Below are 7,975 nucleotides of genomic sequence, written 5' to 3'. Positions count from 1 at the left end.
TTAAAATAATTCTGTAAAAAAAAATTATTAAATTTAGTTTTAAGCTTATTTATGAACAAGTCAACTAAATAAAGTAACGCAAGACTTAAGCTTAATTTGCATTTGTAAGCAAAAAACTTTTTCACCGGTTTTATCGATAACTATTCAAGTCAAAAAGACAAAGCTTTCCCTGTTAAAACTTCCAAACCGAACTTCGTCACCTTCTTCATGTATTTCGGAAATGGCTTGCTTGATTAGTTGGGAAATTTCCTAGTTTGTTACGGCAGCAAACCGGAAAAGCATTTTGCTCGCAACCTACGCGAGTTTGGCGTCGCTCGCTCGGAGGAACTGGAGGTGAATCAGTGAATAGTGCAGGATATTCACTGATTGAGTAGCCAATCAGAGCGCCCGAAAAACACTATCCACTGTTTTAGAATATACTAAATGTGTATACTTGGGCTTGCTTCGCAATCATTTATGTCGTACAGCGCTTGTTTATGTTTCAGATAAAAGGGGATTCCCAGGCAGACACCACAACTCCATTCACAGATTGCTTATCAGCTTTGTACAGACAGTCTCTACCTCACGTGTGTCAATTGTTTTCTCGCGATACATTCAGGAGCTGGTACCACATCTTTTAACAGAACAATCGTTAGGACCAAACGTTTCGGTTATTTCAAAAAAAAGAAAAAGAAAAACGAGGACTGAGTTTTCCAGGTTTAATAGTTTATTTTGTCCTTTTTTTTTTCAAGGAAACAGAAAACTTTTAGCCGCCAGGCCAGGGCGAGGTAGCCGGGGGGGGGGGGGTGCTCGGTACACCCGACATACATACATACACACATACATCTAGCCGGATTTATGAAAACCACACCAGCTAGTTCCTTGAGGCCACACACCTTAAACCGACTCAACTAAAGTCAATAATTTCAAGAAACTCAGCTCTTACCCATGGTTCTCTTACAGCAAGCCCCTTATGTTTATTCTCGCCGCAAACCTGGCTACTGGCGCTAGATCTCTGAGCAAATCTTCTGGGCCGTTTTGAGGTATGTTTTCAAAAATTCGGCCGGACATACATACATGTTTTTTATTTGGAGTCTTATACAACAAACAGTATATCGACTATTTCCAAATAACTAAAATTATTAACAACAAATATTCCTAACCATATATGGCTAATAAGTTATTAATTGTCATGTTCATTAATTATGCTTTAAAAATCGTCTCTTCTTAGTTTATTTCCTAGAATGCTACCGTTAAAACCATTCAAATTCCAAAACGCTATTCGCAAATGACGTGACACACAGAATGGAAAAAGAAAATGGAAAGGGATTATTTATCTCATTAACATCTCTGCAATTAGGATGAGAGGTTGTAGTGGTTGATTATTGTGATAGTTCCTTCTTCGGCGTTCGTTATAAGGCAGTTCTCTCTGAGGACCGGCCCGGATGCAGGCAAAACCACGTCAAGGCAAGCTTTTGAGGTGTACTGTTTTTAAGCTATATATACTTGGTATGAACAGTAAGAATTTCACGAGTTGAAGCCTATAAAACTGAACTGGTAGGGAAATCAGTCATTTACGTATTCACCTTATGGCTGCCATAGAGGTGGCCGCCCTGTGAAGGAATTTTTTAAAGTTCTGGTTATCTCGGATTAATAAAGAAAATAAATTATCGAAAATAACATACGATGAAGTAAAATGGAATGAAAATAAAGCTTTCTGGAGCAAAAAATCAGAAGCACCTTAGATCAGATAGGACTAGGAGAAGTTTGGATAAAAGCACATTATATGAAGGAAACGAAGGGACAATAATTTTAAAGGCAAAGGCCGTAAGGATATAGAACTGCAACAGTGGATGAGTGAAATGAAATGACATTAAAAGTGATGCTGACCAAAATAACAAAATGAGAACATACCGAAAATTCAAAACACTAATAGAAAATCACAAATGTGAGGATTACCTTCGCCAGATTACCAATACCCGTCACAGAATAAGTTTAACAAAACTGAGATTTTAAAGCAACCACAAACTCGCCATAGAGATGGGCTGATAATCAAGACCTTATAAAAAACCCGAAGAAAGAATATGTCCAATTTGTAAACTTAATGGAGGACGAATATCACTTTTTAACTGTATGCCCCGCTTACCAGGTAAAAAGAATCGTTCTATTCAATAACCCTGAAATATGAATTATCTTATAAGAGTGAACAAAATGACACCAGATGAAATATTCATGTTTTATAAATCCCCCTAGCGAGAAGCCTGAAACCTAAATATTGATAGCTGGAAGGCATGTGGATAATGCTCCAAATTTAGAAACGAGAAGGAAGCTAAAGACAAAAAGCAGATCAAAATATGTGTCTGTGTGTATGCAATCATCGCCTATTGTAATAACTTGTTATGTATAGTGGAATAAATAGCTTAACATAGAAGACTGTAATTTTGAATTATGATTTGGAACTGACGGTTGACGCACCAGCTGGTATAAGGCCCCAAATAAAATATTGTCTGGTCTTGTCTTGGCTGTATCATTTGAATTCTACCAGGAGCTTACTGACACTACATATAATGAAAAGAAGACTTCTCAATGGAAAGAGGTTGGACGTGGGAATGGACTCTCCCGGTTAAAAAAACTTTGTTAAGCGCCCTCCCTCCAGGGCGGCTAATGAGAAGCTCAACTCTAATCTTTTACGGCAGTCTTTGCTTAAAAAAAAAAAAAACCTAATCTTACTCACTTTCCTTCACCAAAATTCACTGAACTGTTGTTGTTTTTTTAACCCGTAGATGCAAATCGACATTGGATTATCTAAATATAGACCGTCGCTCCAGTTTTCTTACATGGCTAAAAATAGTCTACAATGGCCTAAGAGCTTTTGCAGACGTGAGCCATAGTCCTTATTCCGATAGTCTTTCTCCGCCTTTGTGGTGGCATTGTCAGCTGCATTGTATTTCGTTTGCGAACGGATTGTGGTACATAAGTCGAGCACTTCTCTGTGTCCTTTGTGCTTAATTAGTTTATGACTTTTTGTTCGCTTTTGTTTCAAAAAACGGGAACGCTGTGCCCCTTTTTTGAATAAGTAGGATCTCATATCACCTAGTGATATCAGTAATATACTGACAACATAACTCACAAAAATGGTAGGGTGATATTTAGGTTGCACTATTGACACATAATATTTGCCCTGTATTCAGTTTTACCAGTCGACTGAATTTCATATGTAACGTGTTGATCATTATAGAAAATGTTTTAAAAGTTAACTCGTCATCGATCAAGCTATTGAATGTGGTTTGGCTACTTGCCCTAATCGGTAACGTATTTCAGTTTGTCACCACCCCACTGACATCTCCAAAATTCAAACCAACGCAACGAGTAAGAAACAAGTGTCGGTTTCCTTTCGCTCAGTGCATTGAAGTGTGCTTAAGTCCAATATCGCACTTTAAAGTCACAGTGCTTATATAAGTCAGTTGTTTTCGAACCTCAAGCACAGCAGAAGCCGCCAATAGTTGTGTGTTGTGCATGTAACGAGACAGCATCCGACCGACCGACCGGCTGACGGTAGATGAAAACACCTTCCTTTTACTGCGATCAATTCCAGGTAAAAGAACAATCATGATAGTTTATAGCTTTCTCTATGTTGCAAAACATCTTTCTGCAAAGTCATAAGTCTTCCTTAAGTGAGAGAGTAGAGCACTTTCTACTTTTGATATTGCATGTAGCTGATGTCGGTGATGAAAGTGGGTTGTAGGCCTCAGTAAAACTTGCATGTAGAGCATGACATAAATCTAAGCTTTACTTTTAGTGTTCAACTCACATGGGTTCAAATTAGCCTCTTTACATATTTTTAACGTGCTTTGACTCGCTGTATTTCCATTATCGCTTCAATCTGAAAGCTACGTTTCATTGTCATTTTTTGAAATCAGTATTTTTTTATTTTTATGTCTGTCGTCACTAACACATTTCCCGTCATGGAAGATCGAAGCCAAACTCGAGTAATCATGGCTTTTTGATAAAAAAAACAGTTTGACAGATAAAAAAAAAATGCTCCTCAAGGTGGGTTTGTGGTTTTGTTTTTGTTTTAGCAATTTTCTTGCCCGTAATCAATTTGGTGGACGGAAGTCAGCTACTTTAAAGAAAAAGAACGTCAAAATTTCATGCTTTGAATGGAAAATAATAACCTTTCCGGTTACCGAAGGTGGGGTAAATTTCCTGTTTTGAATAGAAGTAAGAACTGCTTGCCGATGGAGGTTTTTTATTTTAGGGACTAATCAGATTGTTGCTGCTTAAGAAGAGCGTTCTCTTGAATTTAATTTTCATCCAGCTACTCCGAAATAACATGAAAATCTTTTGCTTTTGCTTTAACTAATAATAGTGGAATAATCCTTTTGGAGAATATTTAACCTTTTTCATTTTGATATAACGATCAATCAAGCGCAGCTTGAATAAATCGTTGGTATTTTTTTACAATATTGAACAAACAATAACACTTAAATGTAGAATAACTTAAAATACTTTGTAGTGTGATTTCATGTTTCGCACAACAGCTTTCGTGCTCATGTTGGGATAATTTCAATACTCAGTACAGTTATTCAATATGTTTCTAAAGTGTAGTACGTTATCTCTATTTTTGATCGAATGGCTCTGCTCCGAGATCGATTGATATTGATCATCAGCTCCCCAGTGAATTGCGGTTTGTTATGTACAATAAGACCTTTGTTCTCGACTGAAACGAATAAGACAAAAGCTTTGCATTCATAATTTCTAGAATCTAGAATTTTACTTTTTTTTGAAGAAAATGCTGTAATGAATATTTCATCTTAATTCATTTCGTCACAGTCGAGTTTTCCAGAGTAGCATTATAACTATGACGTAGTCGTGTTTATCATCAGGCGTCTTCTGGCGGGAAACTAGCGCGAAATCGTGAACGACGGCGGAAGTTGGGGTAAACATGGTGGTTAAAGCGGAATTCTTTACACATTTTATTTCCCTCAGCCTACAAAGGTTTTAAATCATTTTCGTGTCTTTTGCTCAAATGTTTTTGAAGTACCTGACAACTAACATATTTGTTTAGTGGAAACGTAACCTTAACCAAGTACACGGTATGTCAGCCATTGGGCTAGCTTTGGAAAATGCATTTAGGAAACCGAATAAAAAATGACACTTAAATTGTAAATCATTTTTCTAAACCGATTGACTGAGATAAGACACATGAAGAGGGCAAATATTAATGGTATAACTGTGGTCAACTAATCAACTAATATTACACTATCTTAAGTTTGGATAATGATCGATTACAGTGGAGTAAATTATTGTACGGTAATGTCGTCATAAAATCCCTGAAAACCCTTAGCTATAGGGGATTTTAAACCGGCTACACTCTTCCCCGAAGAGCAAAGGTAAATTGGACTGCCTGAATAGATTAGAATGATCTCTCCTGAGAAGAGATATAGTAGTTTTATACCTTTAGACAGTAATTTGGTGTCGTTTCAACAGCCGCAGGAATCAGCAGCAGTTGGTTTCTAGGGGAACGTCTGTGATGTTCGACGTCACTAAATAATACAGTTTAGTTTTATGATTCAGTTCTTCGGTACTAAGTCTACTAATTAAGGTCAAAAAAAAGTTTATAAGTTTATAAATGAAAAATCGTGATACCTAATTATTCATAAATATAGGTCATCGGATTTTAATAGCCCCGTTCATAATATCAGAGGGCTGAGTTTGAACATTTCGTTTTCAGTTGCATGATTGTGATTCCCTAATCCTTTTTGTATTTTATTTTTAATTGTATATTAAGGTATATCGCCCTTTATAGCACCTGAGAACTTAATAACTTAGTTGTTTATTAATGACATTAATCAGTTGTACTGGATTTCTGTACTAAGAGAAATTTAATCTATTCGTTACTTTGAAATGTTACGCACATTTACTGACTGACAAAGAATCACAGGTTCTTTGTTACAACATGAATACGAACTTGTTTAATTAGTATTTCATGCATGCAATCCGTTAGAACTAAAAATTATTGACAAGCGAAAAAAGAGCTTGATGTTGCAATAAGCAATTTTAAGAGCATATACTAAACAACTTGTGGCATATTGTATTGTGATATTGACTCTCTTTCAAGTCTCTTAGAATTAATGAGCCAAATCAGGGAATCAGATGTTCTAGTCCTTAATCGCGGAAACATATTGTTTACCATGTTTACTGAAGCACAGTAATATCGCTCCTCCCACGCAACATGTGGCCGAAGTACCGAAATCATTATCACCAATCACGTAATGTATCTTATCTTCCACTAAGACTACGGGATCTAAATCCCATAAGAAACTTTCCTTTCTTAAGACAAGACTGAGAAAAAAGTAGACTTCCTGACAGAACTTTCAACCCTGAATGTATAGCTTAGAGCAAGAGGAGGAGCCCCAAGGTATTGATTCCTTCGCTTATTTGTTTATCAAGAAGATCAGGCTAATTTAAGGCTGTATACAAGAAGACCTATAACACAAGTCACTGAGTTGATAAGAGTATTTTTTTTTTTTGGCCTTAATTTCCGGCTCCTGCAGTGATCGTTGATTCGAACAGAGAGATGCTTCTAGTCACATTTAATTCTCACACATACTGATCAGTCGCCGTTTCTATTGAATTATAATTGTTTTTTTCACTGTTATTTGCTCTCAAATTCCCTTTTTTATGCGCTTCATACATCAGTTCTCGTGTTTTGTTATTACTTTTGGCATTGGCTCTTTCCAATTGACAAGGTCATGGCTTAACCAATCAATGATCTTCTTCACCAGAGGATCCGAAGCCAAACTCCCGAGAGCTATCGACCCCTTTTAGTCCTTTTATTAAAACTGAATAAACATCACCTCAGGGAAGACACTGCTTTGCTTAAAATAAGTCAAGATTTCACCTATAGTGTATTACATTTATAAGGCTAGAGCTAAAACAGCGACTACCATTCAAAAACCGTTTTAAAAATACTAAAATGTAGTACAAGATGAAAGTGGCGGTCAAAAGCCACTCTTGATGAACCGAGAATTGCATTACAAAGCATATTGACCGGAGGAGGGAATTTTTAATGGCCATAACAAATGTAAACGGGTTCATTATCACTACTGAATACTCTTGAAAGCGGAAAAATGTGCAGCTGCTGGGAATAATTGCATTAGCCCACACTAGGCCTAGGACGTGATCAAAACCCTTCGCGTCAATTGTAAATGAATGCCGAATTTTCTGGCATTTTGTAAGGTCAACGCCTAAATACTGTTTGCCCTTATATTTAGAAACATATGTAATGAACCGAGCTATTTTGTACGCGAAGTGGCTGAGAAAAAGGTTCCTCGCTTCGGGAATTACTTCCAGATAATGGAGCCTAATGTTTTAAGTACTTAGCTTAATACACGTGATTAGGTAGTCCGTGAAAAAATAGCAATAAAAGCAAGTATCTTATAGCCACACAAAAACAACGTTTCAGTCTTATCCTAAACTCGAGCTGGCCGTAATGGATATCTTATAAATGTATCCAATAGCAATACAATCACTAACTTCAAAAAAAAAAACATTTCTATATTTTCTATATTCTTCGTTCTTGAGACTTCCGCTTTATTTTAATTTTGCTTAAAAATCAAATAATACAGAATACATAGGCATTTTGAACGAGCTTTTTCAGCTCCTCGATGTAACGTGTTAAAATAAATGTCTATTGGTTGATACACAGGTGACCCTAGCTTCAGGAGTTTATTTTAGATCTGTCATGTCACCAAGTATTGGAAGCGTGCCCCTTTTGATCATCGAATTAACCCCGTGTGACTAGTGTGGAAGTACTCGTACCCGCGTACGTGCAATGCACCCAAACAATACCATTGTATACAAATATGGATTTAACGGGTCTTAAAGCCACGTGAATGAAGGCACGCGATGCTAACTCTGAACTAACAGAGTACCGCGCTACCATTTTCAAGGGAACGACACATTAAGCAAGACATTGTTAGTCTATCTTTGC

At 36.8% G+C, this 7,975-nt stretch overlaps 1 protein-coding gene across 6 annotated transcripts in view; it reads left to right on the top strand.

The window, feature by feature from the left end:
- The first annotated feature begins 3,339 nt into the window (after positions 1 to 3,339).
- The window catches only part of LOC140944267 (meprin A subunit beta-like), a 16,486-nt gene continuing 11,850 nt past the window's right edge, over positions 3,340 to 7,975 (top strand). For 3 of the 6 annotated variants that reach the window (XM_073393402.1, XM_073393401.1, XM_073393396.1), the window contains exon 1: positions 7,806 to 7,959. The gene's annotated coding sequence lies outside the window, so the exon portion shown is untranslated. Of the gene's footprint in view, positions 3,575 to 5,350; positions 5,373 to 6,268; positions 6,401 to 7,805; positions 7,960 to 7,975 lie in introns of those variants that run through there. The other 3 variants (XM_073393397.1, XM_073393400.1, XM_073393398.1) reach the window with 3 other exon arrangements.

This window comes from Porites lutea, chromosome 7 (genome assembly GCF_958299795.1).
Source record: "Porites lutea chromosome 7, jaPorLute2.1, whole genome shotgun sequence".
In the NCBI taxonomy this organism is placed as follows: Eukaryota; Metazoa; Cnidaria; class Anthozoa; order Scleractinia; family Poritidae; genus Porites; species Porites lutea.
This window is presented reverse-complemented; position numbering and strand designations above follow the sequence as displayed.